The sequence below is a fragment of the Ambystoma mexicanum genome, chromosome 8 (genome assembly GCF_040938575.1).
Source record: "Ambystoma mexicanum isolate Mex_15411 chromosome 8, UKY_AmexF1_1, whole genome shotgun sequence".
NCBI lineage: Eukaryota > Metazoa > Chordata > Amphibia > Caudata > Ambystomatidae > Ambystoma > Ambystoma mexicanum.
The window spans coordinates 898,741,949-898,765,515 of record NC_090929.1 but is presented as its reverse complement, the minus strand read 5'-3'; the positions used below and the strand labels follow the sequence as shown (position 1 = coordinate 898,765,515).

The 23,567-nt window shown below is 45.6% G+C and overlaps 1 long non-coding RNA gene across 2 annotated transcripts in view; it reads left to right on the top strand.

The window, feature by feature from the left end:
- Positions 1–796: 796 nt before the first annotated feature.
- The window catches only part of LOC138472550 (uncharacterized), a 237,281-nt gene continuing 214,510 nt past the window's right edge, over positions 797–23,567 (top strand). For both annotated transcript variants that reach the window (XR_011268638.1, XR_011268639.1), the window contains exons 1-2: positions 797–860; positions 1,156–1,189. This is a non-coding gene — a long non-coding RNA (uncharacterized lncRNA). The remainder of the gene's footprint in view (positions 861–1,155; positions 1,190–23,567) is intronic.

Sequence of the window (23,567 nt, the reverse complement as noted above, 5' to 3'; positions counted from 1 at the left end):
GCAGATGGAAGCAAGAACTATATGCGAATTTAGATCAATTGAATTTGGTTTAAACCAGGACAATGAGATGATCCACTTTTTGTGATGTAACCATAAATATACTGTATTAACGATGCAAGTATTCAACAGGACAATTACAATTGGCAATGTGAACTGCAGTGACCATCCTTATCTCTTTCCCTATCTCTCACCATATTCGAACCTCACCCATGTATACATACCTCTCACACTAAGGGTGAGCTAATGGGAAGAAGGTAAATTTGAAACACCTAAGCAAGTGTCGAACCAGGCAAAATGACTTGGCAACACGAATTTGTGACATTACACCTATATGCAATATTAACTACCCAATAGTGAATAATGGGGAAGCATTTAGAGTGACCTGATAATTTAGGACTGGCCAAATGTTACAACTTAAATTATAAAAGTACACGTAATACCATCTGGTAAAGTGTTCAAATATGAGTAATAAAACATTCTTCATTCGTTGTTTATGTGGAATAGGCAATATTCAATGGACTAGGTATGATACGAATTAAATTCTCAATTTGATATATTCTCAAATTTAAACTTTGAAGCTCAAATCCGGTGCGTAAAATCAGTAGCATTAAATTCGAATCACTAGGTATTTTGGTTCAACGATTAACAAGGTTATATAGGATTTGTAATAGATTCTTAATATAGCACAAGTAATTTATAAGTCCATTCAAACATGGCGTCCACGTGGAGACGTGGTAGACAGTGAAGTAGGACAATGAGTGTTGTCAAGGAAACATTATACAAAACTGAGGACGCGCGTCGCTTAGAGCTTTTAGTAGCAGCAGTGCTGACACGTGAGAACATGTCCGATAGTCAGCCAGGTAAGAGGGCGCCGGGGGACGTACAGTTATGTCCACGACTTGGCCTCCTTTGAATACGTGAATGTAATACTCGGTAAAAGCCTTGCAGGGGCTCCGCGGGTCTACTTTGATTTTCGCGTTAGCTTTTATGTGCATATATACCAGCTGAAGTAGCTACACGTGCAAGCAGGATTGTACCAGCCAATATTATTTTAAACACCCGGCACGGCCGGTTATCACCCCCACATTAAATGACCGATGGCAGGCCAGGAGATAGCTACATTTTAAACTATATTATTTGTTTTTATTCTTACAGGGATTATCTCGTGATTGAATAAGAACCCAATTTGGTAAGCAGGCATGCATTACTCACTTCAATGTGAATTAGTAGTAATAGTGCACAATTATGTTTGTATCCGTGGCAGCGTGTTAAAGAGTCATTTTGCCTGACAGATGAATGTGACAACAAGAGCTGAAACGTATATATATATATATATATATATATATAAACCTTTTTTTTAGACGTGACTAGACAAAACAGAGACGTTACTAGACAAAATAGAAAATTATGATTGCATGAAAACAGTGAATATATGCTAATTGTGATGGAAATGTATTCCGGATGCTCATAATATTGCGTATGGATATATATATGCACATGAGGAAGCGAACTCCGGTGAAACTATACCTAAAAATGCATCGATTGTCTTTTTTATTTTATTTTTTTCATTTTTGTCCTGTGTACTGTCGTATGTGTGTATATATGAATAATAATCAATGGTGACTACAAACCCATCCCCCAAATTCTCTTTTTCCTCCTATTTTTACATATTTTCTTCCTTTGTGATTATGATTCATGTTGAATTATATGTAACAATTTTATTTTGGATTTAGAACCTGAACAAGATTTAATTTACTTGCCCAGAAACTTTTTGTTTTGAAAAAGGCCCTTGAGACGCCGAAACACGTGTAAACCAACAGGGCAATACATCTCTTTTGACTGCAATCACAGTGACAAATTATTTTTGGAACTACTAAAAGTTTGGTGGCGCAGTATAAGTGTGGATTACATACTTTTATTTTCTAATGGCGCAAACCCATTGGAAAACACACTGTGAATCAGGCCCTATGTGTGATTTCCTTAAACATTAAAAAAGTGCATTTCCATCCTTTGCGGTAAGCAAACGCATCCGGGCAACCTTTCCTCACATGTATGAACAGACTGGCTCACTGCACAGTGCTGGCATGGGGCATCCCGAGTGAGTGCACCTCTGCACACATTCTGATGCCCTTTCGGTGCTACACTTACCGTTGCGTAGCATATTCCTTCCCTTACATGGACATATTTTTGTAAAGATTTGATGAATAGTGTGTGGTTTTCTGCCTCCTATTCATGCACTATTTTGAAAATACCACGTTTGGTAAAACCTGTAGTGAGGCGTTTCAATGATTTAGCATCAATGTGGTAACTACGGTTACCACCTGCACTAACTAAAGGGGGTCGCAATTAGTATGTGTTCCTCACCGAGGGCAGTAAAACCATTCCGCACATGCAGTATTTCTGAATATTACACCCAGGATTTCCAAAATATCCAATGTATGCTTTTTGGAAAAATAAAATGTAAACAAGTGTCCATTCCTGCTTGAGGGACGGAAATGCATAGGGCAAACCAGCTGTTCGTACTGCTGCTGTTGCATGGAAAGGTTAGTTATGTTATGTTAAATGAACATGGTAAAGCGCACGTACCCCCGAAGGCATCTTGGCGCTGACGTGTGAGTAGGTAAATTTTAAGAGGTATCAGACTCCAAAACAGAGTAGTTTTCAATAGCCGTCGGAAGGTGAAATGATCCACAATTCCCCGTAAAGCCAGGGGGAGATCATTCCAGGCCCCTGCGGCCACCACAGAAAAAGCTCACCCCCCCTTTCGTGACAGTCGGTATCGAGGAACCACTACAAGAAGAGCAGACTGGGATCGCAGAGAGCGAGTTGGCACAGAGTTTGAGAATTTGACCTGCAAATACTCTGCCCCCACGCTGTAGAAAGCACGGTGCAAAATGGACATGGATTTAAAGAAAATCTGACCAGCAACGGGAAGCCAGTGCAATTTCCTTAGCATTGGAGACATGTGAGTTCCAAAAGGGGGACAGAGAATAGATCTGGCGTCCGCGTTCTGCAGTAGTTGTAGCCTCTTAATCAGCGCGGTTGAGCCAGATAAAGAGTGTTGCAGTAGTCGAGTGTGCTCAACACCAGAGCTGCAACCACCGGGGCCCGACACTCAGTGGGAATAAAGGATAAAGCCTTCCGCAAAATGCAAAGCGTAAAATGGCCAGCCTTGCACACCGCAGCCACCTGCTCATCCAAGGCAAGGGAAGCAGAGGTTTTAACCCCCAAGTTCCTGACCGACTGGACAGGCATGGGGAGAGGGCCGAGAGAAGTGGGCCAGAAGTCTGGGGTCCAAAGCAGATGGGGAGATGTTATAAACACAACCAGGACCTCGGTCTTGCTGCCATTAAGCTTTATCCAGTTACTCATCATCCATGCCACCAAATCCTCAAGGCATTTCCTTAGCCGGACAGCTATGTCGGTTTGAGAGAGGTCGAGACGGACAAGGATTTGGGTATCATCCGCATATGAGTAATAGCGGAACCCATGAGGCGCAAGAGAGGTATAATATAGACATTAAATAGGATAGGGGACAGTGCTGATCTCTGAGGGACATCGCAGAAAAGTGAAACCGGAATAGAACGAAATGGAGGGAAGGAAATAGACTGGGATTGATCGGACAAAAAGGCTGTAAATCAGTCAAGAACTCGGCTGGACAGGCCAGCATCTGAGAGACAGGAGATCAAGATGGGTGATCAACTGTGTCGAAAGCAGTCAAAAGATCTAATAAAAGGACTGCTACGACACCCCCCTGATCCACCAGACACGCCAAGTCGTCCAGCACTGAGTTCAGGACAGATTCAGTGCCTCTCCCAGGCCTGAACCCAGACTGGAATGAGTCAAAATATCGAGAGGACTTCAGGAAGTTAGACAGAAGAGAGGAGACCAATGCTTCCATTACCTTCATCAGAAAAGGGAGGTGAGAAATAAGACAGTAGTTGAACAGTACATCAGGAGCAAGGAGGGCTTCTTTAACAGTGGGATCACCAGGGCATGCTTGAGTAATGGCGGGATCACTCTGCTTGCAAATGAGGCATTAACTGCAGTAGTGATATGTTCAATCAGGTCACCAGATGCTTCCTTTAAGAGAGCCAGAGGTATGGCATCAGCAGGGGAGGCAGACTTCAATTTCTGAATGGCCGACAGTACATCAGAATTAGAGAACAGGGGGAAGGAGGACCAGGACCCATTAGCAGGGGCGGGGGTCAGCAAAAGCTGTGTCAGCCGTCAGCAGGGGTAGGTCATCCTTTATATGATCCCGAATGGCAGAATTATTTGCCAGGAACAACGCCGAAAGAGAGTCACACAGCCCCTGTGAGGGCGGCACCAGCGTACATCCTTTCTCGGGTGAGGACAATGATTGAACAAGGTCAAAAAGGGCCTTTGGTTTATTAAGAGCCGCCTCTACCATGTGGCTGTAGTAGAGTTGTTTTGCATTTAGGACTGCTTTATGATTGGCTTCGAGGGAGCAGCAAAAGAAAGCTTTAGCTTCGCTGGAATAATCAAGTCGCTACTTTCTCTTAGCCTGTCTACAAAGCAGTTTGTGTGCTCTAAGGTCTTCCGAAAACCACGGTTTCTGTTTACTTAGTCTGACAGGCACCCTTCAGGTGCAAGGTATGCACAGAAGGGGGATCATCCTGTGCATCTTCAGAAGCAGCCTGAGCAACCCTTTACAGGGCTCTGTCAGCATAAGCAGAAGGTCCATGGCATCCAGTGATATGACAAACCTGGGGGCGAGGAACACACACAGACACAGACACACACACACACACCCCCCACCCAGCCGCCCCCAACCTCTCGCCCTTTATTAGTCAGTGACGCACCATGGAACTTGCCCTGCTCCATCAGTAAATCGGCTTGTCTGCACAGCCACTAGTGTGTTGTTGCGCACTCTGCTGAGAATATTTCAGGGGTGATGTGTTATTCTGGGACCACTGATAAAATATATCAATATTTAGCATTTTCATTCCCATTCCCTGAAAGGACAATATGGTTATCCTGTTCTCATTACCAGTGGTCTCCTCAACATTTCAGATTGTCTGAGGAATTTGCCATTTTCAGAGGGTAAGTGAAATGTATTTTAAGGTCAGAAACAAAAGACATTACAAAGGCTGAAATCTACATGAAATCTACATGACACTAAGGATACTCCAACAAAACCAATCACTTTCTGGGAGCGGAATTCCAGTTCTTATAGGGAGATCCATTTGTGGTGTTACAGACCCTTCTCTGTCATTAGCCCAGTTTGAGTCTTTGGTCACTGCCATGGGAAGCCCCACCCTCGCATCCATCTTGTGTGCCCTGGCACAAGAGAGCCTGCGGAACTGGGATCCCCCCTCAGCCAAGGAGAAGACTGGGCACTCAAATAAAAGGTTCGCCACCGTTTCTATCTAGTAGTGCCAAGAGAACATGTTCTCAAACTGTACTGAGAAACACGCTAACAGTTTGGGCATTTCCTGTATCCCACCCGTCATGCCCCCTGTGCCGCCACTACAGAGGTGGCCTACAGCAAAAGCGAAAACTGTAGGCTTTCTGAAGCTTGTTTCAGTTTCTTTTTTTTCTTTTGACTCAACTATTCCCGCTGGAAGACTTTTCCCTGCATTTAACAACCTTTCTATGCGTTTTATTCGTAAGTAACCCTTCTCCCAGCCCTCAAAACAACTCTTACAAGAGGTGTGGATCTCGGCTAGGGAAGTCATGATATAAACCACAGCCATTTCATGACAATTGTACCCGCCATGACATGGCTAGCCTCTAAGTTTGTAAATGCCTCGATCATGTGTACTTTCCCTCCCTACAGATGTGTGGCTCCTTGGCTATCTGTATCCTATTTCATACCTCCATAGCTCTTTTCTAGACTATGGAAACTCTCTCTTTATCCATCTAGGATATGGATATTTCGGAACTGGTCGCAAGACACTATCCAGGGCCTCACCAAAGAGTTATACAGTGCTAACAGATGTTGGTTTTGACTGATGCCCAACTCCCATGTCTCTCATTTAACCGGTCATGGAATACATTTCTTTCCAGGGGTACATTATCGTAACCTTAATGGGACAGACAGACAGATGATCTGACAGTCTGCACGTTAATATGGTGGACTGGCTGGGCTAGAGAGCAAGCGAACACAGCGAGTTTGTCCTGTTCAAAATGCACTTCAGCAGATCTCCCTCTTGTGTACTCGGGCTGAGTGTTGAGGTGTGCTGGTGGAGAAAGTGCATTGTTGTGTAGAAGCTGCACCACCCTTGGAGTGCCCACATGATGCCCCCTAGTGGTAATATACATGCAAGGCAGGCCCGCAAGCTTCACTGTGGGTCTCTGGTAGAGGAGATGACAAGCCCGGCCACATAAATCACAAGGTGGTGCCTACCTACCAAGTGCAAAGGTTACTCCCGACAAGCAGTTTGGTCACACAGAAAAGGACCAACTCTCCTAAGCTACTATCACTTGCAACATATTTCACACTTATCCAAATGTGGAGGAAGAGGTCACCTTTGTAAAAGCTATAAAAAGGAGACACAAGGTTGTTTGTTTATTCACTTATATTGCGCGCCGGACCCGAGGGTAGGAGGGCACAGGAACAGACAAGAATATTCTCAGCTTAGTTACAGTGCTGTACAGTATTTACAGTGAGTACATAGGTTAAGGCAGTTACAATAGAGGCAGTGATATACAGATGAGGAAGATGGTGTAGTCGTTGGGGATGGCTAGCGAGAGGGCTGGGCCTGCGGCTGCATGGAGCCAGGACTCGGTAATGGCTATGAAGTATAGGGACCTCATTACACAGTAGGCGGTAAACCATGGTGCTATTAGCACCATGGTTGCCGCAGGTACCGTACCCAATCTAAGGGCTTTAAGGTGAGGGGAGAACCAGGAGTTCAGGTGTTTTTTCGGCTTACATTTTCTAATCTTTAATGGTGCAATGGAGTCAAGGGCTGAGCTCATGATTTTGTTGTAGCCTTCTACAAGGTCATGAGGGGTGGAGGGGGCTGGGAGTTGGTTCAAAGTCGGTAAAATGAGTGGGATTAGTTTTTCCACAGTAATATTTTTCTTACTTCTCGTGGGGATAGCTGAGGCTAGCACATTATTGATGATGGGACTTTGGGCTTCAAGGGCAAAGGAGAGGAGATGGTGGTCAGACCATGGTTGTGGGGAGTTAGCTGAGATGGAGGCTACACAGTTATAGTCAGCCACCCAGTCAAGGGTTCTCCCTTTGTTGTGGCTGGGGTGAGCACTCTTTGAGTGAAGCCTAGTTCTGATATATAGTATTATTGATGAGGGTGGCCTGAAGGTCTTTAGGGTCATTTAGGCCTAAGTTGAAGTCCCCTAGGAGGAGGCACTGGGAGGAGTTTTTTAGGTTGTAGGTAAGGATAGTCGTGAGGTCTTCCTCGAAAGAACCTATGGGTCCAGGAGGTCTGTAGAATAAGTAGATGGATATAGTTTGGGAGTTGGCAGTGGCAGCTTAGCCGTGAGTGATTCACAGGATGGGAGGTGGTTGGAGGAGTCAAGTCTGATGTTGAGGTGTGTTTTGGCAATTATGGCCAGGCCCCCGCCTCTGGATTGAGTTCTATCTGCTCGGAAGATGGTGTAGTCGTTGGGGATGGCTAGCGAGAGGGCTGGGCCTGCGGCTGCATGGAGCCAGGACTCGGTAATGGCTATGAAGTCTAGGGACCTCATTACACAGTAGGCGGTAAACCATGGTGCTATTAGCACCATGGTTGCCGCCGGTACCATACCGGTACCACCATGGAGAAAAGGGGAATTACCACCCTATTCCAAGGTTGGCAGGTTGGTAATTCCCCCTTTCTCCATGGCCCTTCCCCATTCCCATTTTTGCCCCATAGGGCTCAATGGGAATGGGCTAATTACGGTACCGCAAATTGCGGTACCGTAATTAGCACCAAGTTCCCTTTGCAGGTCCCAACTTTAATGGCTGGTCTACACCAGCCGTTAAGGTCGGGTCCCGCAAAGGGACCTCGTAGTAAGGCGGTAAGGGTTTACCGGTACCGGTGCCCTTACCGGTACCGGTAAACCCTTACCGCCTACCGTGTAATGAGGCCCTAGGTCTTCTGCTAGAATGAGATCTGCTAAGTCTGTGGCATGGGCCACTATAGAGCGTGCATTGATTAGGGCACCTCTTATGGGCGAGACAGTACTTTTGGTGTGAGTGGGATTAGAGTCTGTGTTGTGCACCTTATGCTTGGACCTGGTATTAGTTGGGTTGTGCTTAGGTCTTTCCAAAGGGGGGTTGGTGAGAGTGGCCATATGCATAGTTGGGGAGCGGCTAGTGGGTATAGACTGGGTGGTGTCTCTGGCTCGAGGCTTGTATAATTTGGGTAGTCTGGTGCGTAGTCTGGTATTTCTGGCTGGGAGGCTGCATGGTTTGGAAGAGTAGGGAAAAGTAGTTGAGGGGCGGCATACTGGAAGGTGTAGAAGTAGGGCCTATGGGGGCCACACAAAGGGTGAATCTTAGATCAGTGAAGGAGTTAATAAGGGAGAGAATGACTCTCGGCAGTACTAAGCAGAGGCCTGGTATGTACATTTTGTTAATTGTAAGTGGTGTGTGGAGGTCAGGTGGTAGAGCTGAACTAGGATGAGTTTGCAGCAGTCAGGGGCTAGATGCTGTATGGGTAGCTGAGTGCGACTAACACGGTACAATATCAAGATACAGTGTAGTGGCAGGCTTGATGCAGTTTTAAAAGGCAGGTTAAATACAGCTATCAAGGCAGGCTAAATGCAGCTTTCCGGCAAGCTAAGTGCAACTTTCAAAAATGTAGTGTAATGTCAGGCTAAAAGTGCACCTATAACAGGCAGGCTAAATGCACCTTTCAAGAATACGGTGAAGTAGCAGGCTAGATGCAAGGATAGCATGAATGTCTATCTAACACTGCCTGCAATTTGCTTGTACTAGATTTCGCTGGTGTGCAGCTTATCTAACAGCAGACAGGAAAAGAAAGGAAAAGACAAATCTGTTTGTTCTTCAACTATGCAAGGTAATAGGAATGGACCTCTTCTCCTCATCCATCAATCTCACTCATACACATCTAAAATAGGGGAGACAGGGCAATTATAACGTGGTTCAGTTGTCTAGTTATAGTGTAATACAATTGGAATGACCTATAGACAAAATGAATAACTCCCAATACTCATAAAGAGCGAATCTAAAAGCATAAGATATTTACTAAAACATGTCAAAAGTTTGTGAAGACCAAAAAGCATCTACTCTCTAGTGTAAACCCCTGTAGATCAAATAGGGCCACATCAAGAGTAGAGCAAAACTGTGTTTTATGGCTAGCGACCTTAGCCTCCTCACAGATTTTTCTGTCTACCGGTTTTAGTGGTTTTTACGAGACCCACTTTCTTCAGGACAGTCTTCATTAACCAGTGTGGTATACTCACTACCGTCTGGAGCATGATAGACAGGTACTGGGCTTCTTACCCCACCTTCCTCAACTGCTGTGTGTGAATTAAAAACAGGTGGCCCTGTAATAACCCAAAGAAGTACAGGGTCACACTTTTCGTTCCCAAAAAGCACACTTCATTTTGGACAAAAATTAACCATATACTTAATCCTCTTAGTTTCAATAATTGACCAACTGCTTAATTGATCTTGTAGGGCAAGTCACACCTGCCCGTACTCTTGTTTAGGGTCAAATCAAGAACAGGGTTATACTTATGCCAATAGCCCATACATTGATATAGAGAGGAGCACTGACCTGTATTGATTTCCAGGTGTTTCCTCGTATGAAATGCACTTCTGATATAGCAGGGCCACTTGGTCCAAGGGTGTAACTTCCCCCACTTGTTCTAGCTATCAGGATTGTGTAAAAAAGGCACAATCGGGGTCGTATGCAAACCCTCGGACAGGGGACTCAACATTAGTAAGTAAACACACTGACCTGAAGACGGGCCAGTGTTCTCATACACTCTAGCCCCTGGCAGGCTGTGTACCTCTGTAAAGACAGGCTGCTTAGACTTGGTATGCTTTGTGGCCCATTTGGTTCGTACGGACTGTAGGGGGAACAACAAAGCAAACTTCAGCACGCCAGGTTTTGTTCTAGCCTGCAACGTTAAGCAACTTTCTGTTGTATCAATCCTCTGAATAGGGGCCATTTCTATCCATTTGGATAGCGAATGCCTAATGTATAATTCTTACAGTGTAATGCTCTTCCTGATTGCAAATAGTATTTATGAGCAGCACTTGTGCTGCAACACCGCACCCGGTCAGCCTGTTAGCCTTCAAACGTCAGTCGACCGAGACTGCGGCTCGTCATGTGGTTATGAAAGCTAACTTGGATGTACATTGCGTGTCGTCCCGCTAGGATGGTCAGGCAAGTCAGGCATCCCTGACTTTGCTAGGTGTTGGAGCGCAATGAATTCGCAAGCACTCCCGGTACTGTGGCAATTATATTCACTATGTGTGCATGTCGCACATTGTCAATGGGTCCACATCCTATGTGCACAGGCTCTGAGTTGTACCCTTCAAATCAGGCAAAACCAGTTGTGGGTTTCACTAATCTGAAGTCGTGAAAAGAGCCTGCATCCATTAGGGTCTAGACATTATGATCAAAGAATTCAAAGAGTCTAATCTGAACAAAAATATTCGGAAATTGCAAAAAGACATTTTGGCTTTTACACATGAGCAGTCCTACCCATACATCCTAGATAGCCACTACGATGATGTGTCTAATGATACTGGAATTAACCAACCACAGAGGTGGCGTCTCCCGAGAAAGAACACAAAGGGAAACAAACCAGCAGCGTGGAGCTTCTCAAGTGGTAACTCAGACGAGGATGCCAGACCAAGCACTTCGAGAGGGGATGACCGGAACTCGTCAAAGAATCGAGACCAGTCTAGAGACAGTCATGTCCAATGCCAGGATAAATCTAACTCGAGAGGACAAGACCAAGTAAGGAGGCCTTTTTTATACCCACGAGGCAGAGGCAAAGGATGAGGAGGAGGACAAGCCTCCAGCACCTCTGGTAGACGCTGCACGGCCGTGGCGGCGATGAGCTTCTAGGCTATTGAATAGCCCAGCAAACCTACAAGGCAGATCAGCACTTTAGGATCGCCTCGCTCAGCGGAGTTATGCCCGTTCCAGCATATGCTTCAAGGCAACACATGATGTTTTTGTGACATGAGGGTCTTGGCTATCCTTAGCAAATGGACCCAAATTGCGTCCTTCTCTCTGCTCTTTACTTCTGGAAGACTGCCATTGATAGCATGCACACACCCGCTTGAATCAGTGACAAGTGATCCCGGATGCAGCTTATCTCTGCGCCTTTCACTTACGACAAGCACATTTAGCGCGTTCAACGACTGACAAAGCGGTCATGTTACCTGCAATCTTCCAGCCCAGAAGCATGCCACTCGAAGAAATTTCCAACTAGCTATCTGTGGGGCTGTTTAATCGTCCTGATGAAGGCGGCTACTATGGATAAATAGCAATCCCTCTGACTCAGTTTCAAGATGGATGGTACTGTCACCGAAATTTCCAGTTCATGCAAGGGGGAACTACAAGCCGAGTGTAATGGGCTCTTCTGATAGACTTTCTCATGTGATTCAAACACCATTGGTGGTTTGACCACACTTTACCCCTGCGACATTGGCATATGACGATCATAATTATTCTTTTTTCTGCAAAATTTACCATTCAGATGTATGACCATTAGAACTTTCTAGGCACTCGAATAATTCATGATGCACTACGCAAGTTAACAAAAATTCATGCACCAGATATTTTGAATCTGGATACAAAAAAATAATAATTTTAGGTGCAAACCTAGAGGTGTATCCACTATATATGCTATTCTTATGGTTTATGTTGTGAATTCGTTTTTCCTTTTAACCACATTAGTTTTATGACTATTATATGATTTATATATTAGTGTCATAAACAGAGGAACAGCATGTTTTCTTTTTTAGTCCAGTAATGTGTTGTACATGCAAGTGTTTATAAGAGAATTTTGTTTTTGTCTTAATACAATTAAGTATATTCACGATACAGCCCTTTCTGTGTGTTTTTTCTTCTTTGACAATTTCATGGGCAACTAACTTTGGGATATATTCCTTGAGTATAATAAGGAAGGTTCCCCAGTACAACCAAAATGTTTTGCATCCCTTGAGGAAGCAATTGGCTTGAGCCTACTAGTAGCAGTACTATCTCTTCTGTGTTTCCTCCATTTTTTATGCCTGAGTCTGCTACTTTTCAGCACGGGCATTCCGAAAATTCTTTTTGATATAGAGGAGGAGGACAAGGTCAGAACTCACCAAGAATAACCAGGAGCAGAGGGAAAGGCATCTTCCGGAAGCACCTCAAGACATTCCTCTTCGCTTGTGCCTTTGCCCCTCTTCTCCCCTGCTAATCTGTTTCTCTCGCTCTGCATCGTGCACCTGGCCACCCTCTGTCCTTCGGGCACAGGTACCTGCGCACCCTGTCTCCCTCCTGAATTGCCTCAGGGCCACCCCTGGCACTGGGATCTGTATCTGTACCCATACAGTCCCCCACTCTTCATCTCCACTTATCAGATATACCCTATCTGACTAATCATGCGCGTGCCACGTGTCTGGCTACACTACATTTTTGTCTTTATTTATTTATGCCACATATTATTTATTCTGTTCTCTCTTTTGTCCACACTTTCCACTTCTACCCCTCAATGCACTTTCCCCCTTTTCCCTTTTCCTTGCACTTGCACGTTCTTAATGTCACTGGGCCTAGGAAGATTGTATTTTTGTTCTCCCCTGTTCTCCTCCCTTTGCTTGGTCGCGCTCTCAAACACTTGTGTATGAGCGCGATATAAATAAAATATCATATCATTTCCAACAATCAAATTATTAGTAATTAACCTGTCCACATACTCACTCATGGCTGCTGAGCTTCAGTTTTACAGAAAGGCTTAAGTTTCGTTCCATCGGCACACTATGATCTGTTTGTTTGACACCAGGATCCAATTAGCTTGCCTGATGCGTAAAATACTACTCAAGCAATTCTTCGGAGACAAAACTATCACAGACGAGGATGACTTATCAAAAGATATCATGGGTCTACAGCCGATATCCACTTTTTATCCCACCGTAGTCTCTGCAGAATCCATCACCTTCGAAAAAGCGATAATAAAAAAGCTAGAAGAAATTGAAAAGGAACTGTATCATTCCTTTCAGAACATCTCTAACAGGAAGCGTGATGCATTAAAGAGTCTGAGCAATAACAAAGGCATCATTATTAAACAGGCTGATAAAGGCATTGCAATCGTAGTAATGAACACCAGTGTCACCATGGTTACAGGCCTACTGAACAACAGAGACAACTATCAACCTCTACCGGGGGACCCGACGAATACACTAAGAACACTCATTACAGGAATAGTGGAGGAAGCCCTATGTGAAGGGCACATCAGCCCTAAGGAAGCATAATGTTTATGTCCGAAATAACCTAAGATTCCAGCTTTTTACACCTTACCAAAAGTACACAAAGGCATTTCTCCCCCTCCAGGTCGACCAACACTGGCAGGCATCAACTCATTTCCAGAGCCACTATCACAATTTCTGAATTTCTTTCTTAAGCCTGAAATCCCCAAAATGCATTTGTACCTGAAAGACACCACAGGCATACTTAACATGATAAAAGGACTCAATTTTGATTGAGAAACCCAGTTTCTAGTGACACATGACATCAAATCACTATACACAAACATCCTGCAGATGAAGACTTCTAATAATTGACCAAGTGCTCCAAGAACTAACCCCACCACTGAAAATCCAGAGATTTTTCAACCTACAACTGGCAGAAATAGTACTGACCAAAAACGTTTTCCAGAAAAAAAAGTTTTTTCACCAATGCTCAGGGACTGCAATGGGGGCAATTGTCGCACCCCCGCGGCCAATTTGTACTGTTTTATTTCCAAATGTATTGGGTTATTGCTTTGCCTTGAATGGTAATGAGGTAGTTAACTGGTAGGTAAACTCTGCCCTAATGGATGCAGGCTCTTTTCAAGACTTCAGATTAGTCAAACCCACAACTGTGTTTGCCTGCTTTGAAGGGTACAACTCAGAGCCTGTGCACATAGGAAAGATGTGGACCCATTGACAATGTCCAACGTGCACACATAGTAAATGTAATTGCCACAGTACCAGGAGGTGCTTGCGAATTCATTGCGCTCCAACATCTAGCAAAGTCTGGGATGCCTGACCATCCTAGCGGGACGACACGTAATGCACGTCCATGTTAGCTTTCATTACCACATGACGAGTCGCGGTCTCGGTTGACTGACATTTGAAGGGTAACAGACTGACCGTGTCCAGTGTTGCAGCACAGGTGCTGCTTGTAAATCCTATTTGGAATTAGGAGAAGCATTACACTGTAAGAATTATATATTAGGTGTTCGCTATCCAAATGGATAGATATGGCCCCTATCCATAGGACTGATACAATGGAAAGTTGCTTAACTTTACAGACTAGAGCAAAACCTGGCGTTCTGAAGTTTGCTTTGGTTTCCCCCTACAGTCCGTTCGAACCAAATGGGCCATGAACCATACCAAGGCTAAGCAGCCTGTCTTTGCGGAAGTACAAAGCCCTGCCACAGGCTAGAGTGTATGAGGACACTGGCACAGCTTCAGGTCAGTGTGTTTACTTACTAATGTTGAGTCCCCTGTCAGAGGGTTTGACTACGACCCTGACTGTGCCTTTTTTACACACTCTTGTTAGCTAGAACAAGTGGGGGAAGGTACACCCTTGGACCAAGTGGTCAAGCAATGTCGAAAGTGCATTTCACACCAGGAAACACCTGGAAATCAAAACAGGTCAGTGCCCCTCTCTATACCAATGTATGGGTTATTGGCATAAGTATACTCCACGATTTTGAATCGACCCTAAACAAGAGTATGGGCAGGTGTGGCTTGCCCTACGAGATCAATTAGGTAGTAGTCAATTCTTGAAACTAAGAGGATGAAGTAAATGGTTAATCATTGTCTGAAATGAAGTGTGCTTATTGGGAATGCGATGAAAATGCATATTCCTTGTCTAATTGAATTAGTCTTGCAATAAAAGTGTGATCCTTTACTGCGTTGTTACAGGGCCACTTGTTTTTAATTCACACATGGAAGTTTAGGAAGGTGTGGTAAAAAGTCCAGTACCTGACCATCATACTCCGGACGGTAGTGAGTATACCACGTTGGTTAACAAAGACTGTCCTGAAGAAAGTGGGTCTCATTGTTAAAACCACTGAAACCAGTAGACAGAAAAAAACTGTGAGGAGGGTAAGGTCGCCACCCATTAAACATAGTTTTGCTCTACTCTCTGTGTGGCCCTATTTGGTCTACAGGGGTTTACACTAGAGAGGAAATGCTTTTTGGTCTTCACAAACCTTTGACATGTTTTAGTAAATATCTTATGCGTTTAGATTCGCTCTTTGTGAGTAACAGGAGTTATTAATTGAAATGGTTGTATGTAAGGTTTTAATTGCTGGCATTTCTAAGGTCGTAGGGGTGTCCAACTCGGAAGTGCGTGGGTGTTGACCATATATGGTATAGAAGGGTGTTTCCCCAGTACTGGTGTGTAGGGAGTTGTTATAGGCATATTCAGCAATCCATAATATATCTGACCAGCTCTCCTCAGCTTGATGGAGCATACAGCGTAGATACTGTTTGAACGTCTGATTCGTTCGCTCAGTTTGACCATCCGTTTGGGGATGGTGACTGGTGGATAGTCGGATGTCAATGTGAGCCAAGGAGCAGCACTTCCTCTAGAAATTGGACACAAACTGAGTACCACGATCCAAAACCAGTAGTGAGGGGAAACCACGGAGTCGCACAATGCATTCCATAAATACTTTTGCTAGAGTAGAAGCGTTTGGGAGCCCCTTTAGAGGGATGAAGTGTGCCACTTTTGAAAACAGGTCCACAACTACTAGAATGGTGTTGAATCCCTGACTGGATGGCAGGTCAGTAATAAAGTCGAGGGATAACGTGTGCCAGGGTGCTGGTGGGATATCCAACGGTTGCAAGAGTCCTGCTGGTTTCTGTTTGGATGATTTGTTTTGAGCGCATACGCCACAAGATCGGATAAATTGAACAATGTCTTTACGCCACGTGGGCCACCAATAATTCCGTTTTACTTTGGCTAAAGTTTTTGCGATCCCCGGGTGGCCTTCGATTAAGGACTCATGATAGCTGGACATGGCTTGTTCTCATAGTTCCTGATTTGGTAAGAACAAGCGGTTTCTGAAGTAGGGCAACTGGTCCCTTATCGTGTAATGTTCCCTTTGTCTGCACCACTCTTGTGATTGCTTAGGACTCATCAAGTTTTGGATTTTTCATGCAGTTCTTTCTGAGTGATGGTTGCTGTAATTCCCAGGAGTTTATCACATGGGTTAATAGGTATCGGGTCCGGTGGTTTGTAGTCCTGTTCTTCAATACCCATACAGGAAAGGGCATCGCCTTCCCGTTTTTGACTCCAGGTCAAAATGTAATCACGTAGTCATATTCAGCGAAGAATAGGGCCCAACGTAACTGTCGTGAAGATTGCGCTTTAGCAGTTTTTAGATACTGGAGATTTCGGTGATATGTTATGACAGTGATGGTGTGTCTTGCACCCAGAAGGTAATGGCGCCATGCCTTAAAGGCAGACTTGAGGGCTAGGAGCGCTTTATCTGTGATGGCGTAATTGAGCTCGGGGGCTGTAAATTTACGTGACCAGAAGGCAACTGGGTGTAACTGACTCGTTTCAGGATCCTTTTGCGAGAGGACGGCTCCCATGGCCATGTTTAATGCGTCCGTTTCCACCACGTATGGGAGTTCTGGGCGAGGATGCCGTAGAATTGGGGCCGAAGTGAATCGAGCCTTAAGTTCCGGGAAAGCTCTTTCTGCTTCCTCTGTCCATTGACATTTTTTATTGCTCTTTTTTAGTAACAATGTGATGGGATGTACTATCTGTGAGAATTCTGGGATGAACCGGCGGTAGAAGTTTGCGAAACCTAACATGCTCTGTACTCCCTTGAACGAGTTTGGTGATGGCCAGTTTAGGATTGCATCTACCCTGTGTACATCCATACGGATACCCTTTGGACTAAGAATGAAACCAAGAAACTCCACCTCGGAAACATGGAATTAACACTTTTCAAGTTTGGCATAGAGCTGATGCTGGCATTGTTTTGCCAGTACGGATCGAACGTGTTTGACGTGGTCTTGTTTTGATGCGGAGTACACTAGGATGTCGTCAATGTATACTAAAGCACAGACATCAATTAATTTCCTTAAAACATCGTTCATGAAATATTGAAATGCAGCTGGCACGATGCAAAGGCCAAAGGGCATTACTTGATATTCGTACAGGCCATACTTGGTACGAAAGGCGGTTTTCCATTTGTCGCCCTTATTAACTCGGACAAGGTGATATGCTCCTCTTAAATCTAGTTTTGTGTATATTTGGGCGTCTTTGACTTGGTCAAGCAGTTCAGGCAGTTTTTGACGGTATTCTGGTTCAACGCGCGATAGTCAATGCACGTTCTTAGGTCCCCTTCCTTTTTCGGTAGGGTGCACTGATTGCCCTTTGACAATCATTTGCCAATCTATCCTAGCACCATGGGGGTTACAAGGCTGTCCCCTGGTCACAAATGCCTCCATGCGCAGAAACAGACTGGCATGCAGAGTACAGGGTACTTCCAGGAACGGGGTCATTTGGTGGGGAAAGATTTTGCGGCACTGGTCTCCATGCACACTCTTTGCCTGTCCGGCACTGTGTTCGATGATTCCTTTCTCTCATGTGTCTGTCCTCCCACGCTCACTGAGTCAGAAGGGTACTATGTGCCCCAACCAGTGCTGGAAATGGAAAAAATGTATTGGGGCAACTGTCACCTCTTTGGAGAGGCAGGGCTGTGGGAGGGAGGGGGCACGGCCAAAGGGTGTGGCCCCCACCAGCTTGTTGAACACAGTATCTGTTCATAGAACCCAATCTGGGCAATAATTTGCATAAAAGCAAAGAGCATTATAGGAACATCCTAATACCCACAATTTTAAATGTTAAACATATCGTACAGTGCTTCAGTAAGAAATCATTTTAAGTGAATAATGGACTTTTATATTTTGATTGGCCACAATATTTACCCTAATAAAGAGATGTCTGTAAATTGCAGGACATATATATCAGTTTGGACAGCTGCAATATTTTATGTGAGGCTTTGAGAGTTTCTGTATGCAGTGCCCACTCGTTTTAGCAACTAGTGCTCTTCCGTCCAGAGCCCCTGTGTGCAGACTGCTTTCAAAGACTCTTTTGAAAGCAGAACCTGGGACATGCATGTGTGCTTGCCCCTGGGTCTGGGGGACGGAGCCGAGCTCCAGCAAGAGGTTATCTTTGGAGCCGCGCTCCTGCACTCCCCATCACCACTAGCCCATCTCTAGCCTCCGCTTACCTTTTTTTTTTTTTTCTTCAATTTCTTTTTATTGAAATCTCGGATCACATAAAGTATAATACAGTAACAAACGAACATAAGGCTCTATAGCTGTTCAACCTTCATGTGTCAGGACTTCCTTTTGTCTGATTTAACAATACAACTGTTGGTCATAAACTTGGTAGTAATTCCTTATGAAACAGTTTAAACAACTCCATTAACAATGAAGCTAAACACTGTTCCAGGGTAATCAAGGGAAAAGGGTAGAAGAGGGGAGAGAGACAGAGTGAGAAAAAATAAAATAAAACACAATGTCTTCTATGCTTATTCCAAACATACATTTTATACAATCTCAGGTCGTCGTCATGGGTTCAACAAGAGTTTTACCAGTCTTGGTTGAAAGAACATATGCTCCTTTTCTGCCACATATTCTAGGAAAGGGCCCCACGTATTCATAAAGGTAGTTTCTTGTCCATCGTGGCTGTCAATTTTTCCATGGCAAGTAGTTCCAAAATTTTGACCCACCAGTATGCTGTGTGTGGGCCCTCCACCTCCTTCCAAAATCGTGCTCGAGTGAGTCTAGCAGCCATGAGAAGATGGGAGATTAGTTCAGCTCTGGGGCCAGAATCTGGATACGAGCCATCCTCAGGGGAGTCGCCCAACAGCAGAATTTGCGGGTCCATTGGAAGTTATGTGCCACAGATGTCTTTGATTTTGGATCTTATCTTGAGCCAGAATGTTTGTATAGTTGGGCAATGCCACCACATGTGGCCTAAGTCACCCTTTTCCCCGCAAACATGCCAACACGTGTCTGGAATCTCGGGGTTCATTGCATGAAGTCTATGTGGAGATAGATACCAGCGATAGCATAGTTTAAGGGTGCCCTCCCTAATTGCCGAACACTGAGAGTTTTGTGGGCCCTGTTCCAAATCCTCTGCCACGAGTCTTAGGAGATTGAAATCCCCAATTCCTTTTCCCATGCAAGTATATATGGTAATTTCTCATCTATTGGGGCGTTTCCAGAAGGCGGTAGCAGGTAGCCATTCTGTGGGTCTGCTGACCCTCTAACACTGTCAATTCTATCCCTTTCGGGGGTCTATTAGCTGCTTGTTTATGGTCGGGTGTGTGACCCAATGGCGCAACTGCAAGTAACGGAACCTCTCTGTTTCGGGAATCCCAAATTTCGACTTACATTGCTCAAAGGTCAAGCGTGTGGAGTTTTCATAGAGATCCCGTAACCTTAGGGGTTTCCCCTCTGACCAGTTGTGGTATGCATTGGGTTGAAGGCCCGGGGAGATAGCTGGATTCTGTGTGATAGGCGATAGGGGGCCCAGACCTGCCGGGATGCCTCGTTGTGCGCAAGCTTTACCCCAGCAGTGAAGTGTATTTTTCGTGGTTGGGAGGAGGGAGGTTTGGCGGGCACATGTTTCTTTTGGGAGAAATGGGAGAAAGTGTAGGGGGGTGGCAGATTCAGCCTGTTCGATTTCACACCATTTAGGCCAACGCTCAGGCGGACTTGACCTTTCCAACAAACCTGCTACCTGTGCAGTTCTAAAGTATCTCGCGATGGAAGGGAGACCCAGGCCTCCTGACGTTTTCCCCCTCGTAAGTAGTTAGCGTGGGAGCCTCGGTTGTTTTCCTTGCCATATGAACCTGCCAATTTCTTTTTGGAGGTCAATGAGTTTGCGTTCCGGGATTGTTATAAGAAGAGCATGAAAAGAATATAAAAGCTTCGGAAGAAGTCATTTTGACCGCGTTAATATGCCCAAGCCAGAATATCTCCTGCGCTGTCCATCTGTGCAAAGAATCCCTGGCCTCTTTGAATAGGTTGGGAATGTTAGCCCTCTGAAGACCCTCATAAAATGGAGTTAAACGCACCCCAAGGTAGGTGATATGGGTAGAATTCCACTGAAATGGGTGTGTGGACTGAAGAGCTGCCAAAGTGACCTGAGATTCCGTCAACCCCATTCCCATGGATTTCCCGAAATTAATTGTGAACCCAGAGATCATAGCGAACCGGTCCAAAGAATCTACCAGGGTGGGTAAGGAGCTATGCGCATCTCTAAGGAAGCAGAGAATATCATCTGCGTATAACGCGATATTATGGTATTTCCCTTTATGCTCAAATCCCTTGATCCCTAGGTGAAGACGTATATGCTGAGCCAGGGGCTCCATCGCCAATGTGAAGACTAACGGCAACAAAGGGCACCCTTGCCTGGTGCCCCTGTGCAAGGGTATTTGGGCGGACCAGTGCGCGTTAACCCGCACGCGCGTCGATGGAAATTTGACAGTATTAGTCTGGAGAATTTCGGGCCAAAGCCAAAACCCCTCAGAACTAGCTGTAGATATTCCCAGGACATACTATCAAATGCCTTGTGGGCATCCAACGAGAGAAGAGAGAGGGATCCCGGGAGTGATGGAGCTAAGGATATTAGGTTTAGCGCTCGGCGAATGTTATCAAATGCTGAACGACCCTGAATAAACCCCGTCTGGTCGCGGTCTATAACAAGCGGGAGGACATCACCCAGCCGACAGGCAATAATTTTACTATAAAACTTCGCATCAGAGTTGAGGAGCGCTATCGGGCGATAAGATGCGCATTCTGCTGGGTCTTTTCCCGGTTTTAAAATTAAGGTGGTGGAGGACTCTGCCATCGTCTGTGTGACAGATCCTTCTTCCCATAGGGAATTAAACAACTTTGTAAGATGAGGGGTTAGTTCAGATTGAAAAGTTTTGAAGAACTTATTGGAGAACCCGTCTGGGCCCGGGGCCTTGCCAGTAGGAAGGGCCTTGATTGTATCGTCGACTTCTTGGGCCGTAATGGGATCTTGTAATGCAGCGCGTAAGATTTGTGGGATTTGGGGGACCCGCGCTTCTTGTATAAATTGGCTGGCAGATTGTGGATTCCCAACATGGGAAGCCGATTGTTCTCTAAAGAAGGCCTCCACTATGCAAAGTTTCCCCTCCTCAGAGAAAATAGCTCTGCCCAAGTGATCCCGTAGGAAGACTATCCTGTTCCGCTTCGCCTGCTTTTTGAGTTTCACTGCCAATAGCCTGTTAGCCTTGTTCCCTTTCGTGTAAAAATATTGTTTTACCCGTAGCATGTAATGTGCCGCTCTAGATGTATGGTGCGCCTCTAAAGCTTTTTGTGCTATGCGGAGGTCTCTCGGGGAACGGGGTGAATTCCTGCTCTTTTGTATTGCTTCACACTCCAGAACCTCTTCCTCCAGCCGAGCCTGCAAGATTTTCCTAGCCCTCCCTCTCTGTGTCGCTTGCTCGATCAGGTGACCTCTGATAACCACCTTTGCAGCATCCCAAACTACCCCAAGCTTCGTGCCCCCTGTATCATTCTCTTGAAAAAAATGTTTAATAGTTTCAGCTATATGAGCGCGAATCGCCTCATCCTCCAATAGGAGGTCATTTAGTCTCCAGGGTGGCCTTTGGAGGGGCTACCTGGGGGGGAATTAGTGATAAGCGGACCGGGGCGTGATCTGAAAGGGCTTCCGGGAGAATCTCCACCTCTGTTGTCAATGGAATAAGGGTGTCCGAGAGGAGGAACATATCCAATCTGGAAAAACCCCTATGAACCGGAGAGAAGTATGTATAATTTCGCTCGTCCGGATGTAGGAATCTCTACGCCTCTATAAGGGAGCGTTCTCGCAGCAGGGTAGTAAAAGCTAAAAAAAAATTCTTATCATTTGCAGTTGGGGAAGGGTCTTATCGAGGAGGGGGTTAACCACTGCGTTAAAGTCTTCACCTAGAACTATCTCGCCCTCTGCGTGTTGCTCTATAGTGTCCGAGAAGGAGGCCAGGAAAGCGTCTTGGTTGGTGTTTGGGGCATACAACGAAATCGTAGTAATTTTACGCCCCCACTTCATGTCTACTACTAACAGGAATCTCCCATCCCTGTCACGCATTATCTTTAAAGCTTTCAGGGGGATGCCTTTACGCACCAGGATGGCGACCCCACATTTTTTCGTGCCACTAGAAGCAAAATATCTCATTGGGTAAAGTCTATTGTTAAGGCGAAATTCATCTGCAGGTTGGAGGTGGGTTTCCTGGAGGAATAAGAATGCAGAGTCCAGTGACGCTAATCTATGTAGCAATACACTGCGCTTTAAGGGGGCGTTCAACCCCTGTACATTAAGAGTGATAAATGTACATTCTGGTGTCGCCATTCCGGGAACATTCAGGCTGCCCTGGTGCGCCACCTGCCCTCCACCCCTCTGCCCCCGGGGCCTCCTGTTCCCCAGCCATCAATCCGGGAGAGAGTGGTGTGGGTGGGCGGGATCTTCCCCCTCGAGGAACAGGGGTATGACATTGAACCAAGACCGACCAAAGAGGATTAGGAACCTGATGAAGACATGTTAACAAAGTAAGCAACCAATGATCAATAAAGTCAAAACATATAAGAAACCAAAAAATCAAAATATAAGGGGAATCAGATATCCCCAGTTTCAGTTTCAAACTCAACAAATCGTCAGCAACAATGGGCGCAATCCGACTTAGTCGCCCTAATTTAAAAACTGGTTCAGTTTTGCAGACCAGTCAATTCCCTTCCAGGAAATATTTTTCCCCGTGACCAGGTCCAAGCGATCAGTACTGCAGAAACATCCCCGGGGAGTGACCCAGCCACTTGATGACAGGCCCATTAGTGTCCTTCCTCTCGGACGGGCCCCTGACAAGTTCGGTGAGGTATTCCCAGGATTCCGCCACTACAGTTCCCACATCCAGGGCGCTGGCCCTCGGTTGTCATGTCGCAGGAGGGACAGATCCCACGATGATCAGGATTGTCAGAGTGAGTTTCCCCTTAATTCAGGTGGACCCCGGCACGCAGGGTGCCGCCCTACTCCTGACTATCCCCCAGGTCACTAGACAAGAGGCGTGTGTGGTTGCCATCTGCACCCTCTTTCTCCCGAAGAGAGGGTCCGCCCATTCGCCGCCAACCTCTGGGCTTTCTTCTTTTATCCTTTGGAGTAGGGGGGAAATCATGAACCTCCTCCATCTGGGGGTCCTGGCTCGACATGGATGCAGAAGTTCCCTCCATCATAAGCTCTCTCGCCTCTGCCTCAGAAGAGATCGCATAGTGCTGATTTTGGCAGTCAAACAGCAATTTACAGGGGAAACCCCAGCAGTATCGGATCTTCCGGGCCTGCAACCATGCAGTCACCTTCTGT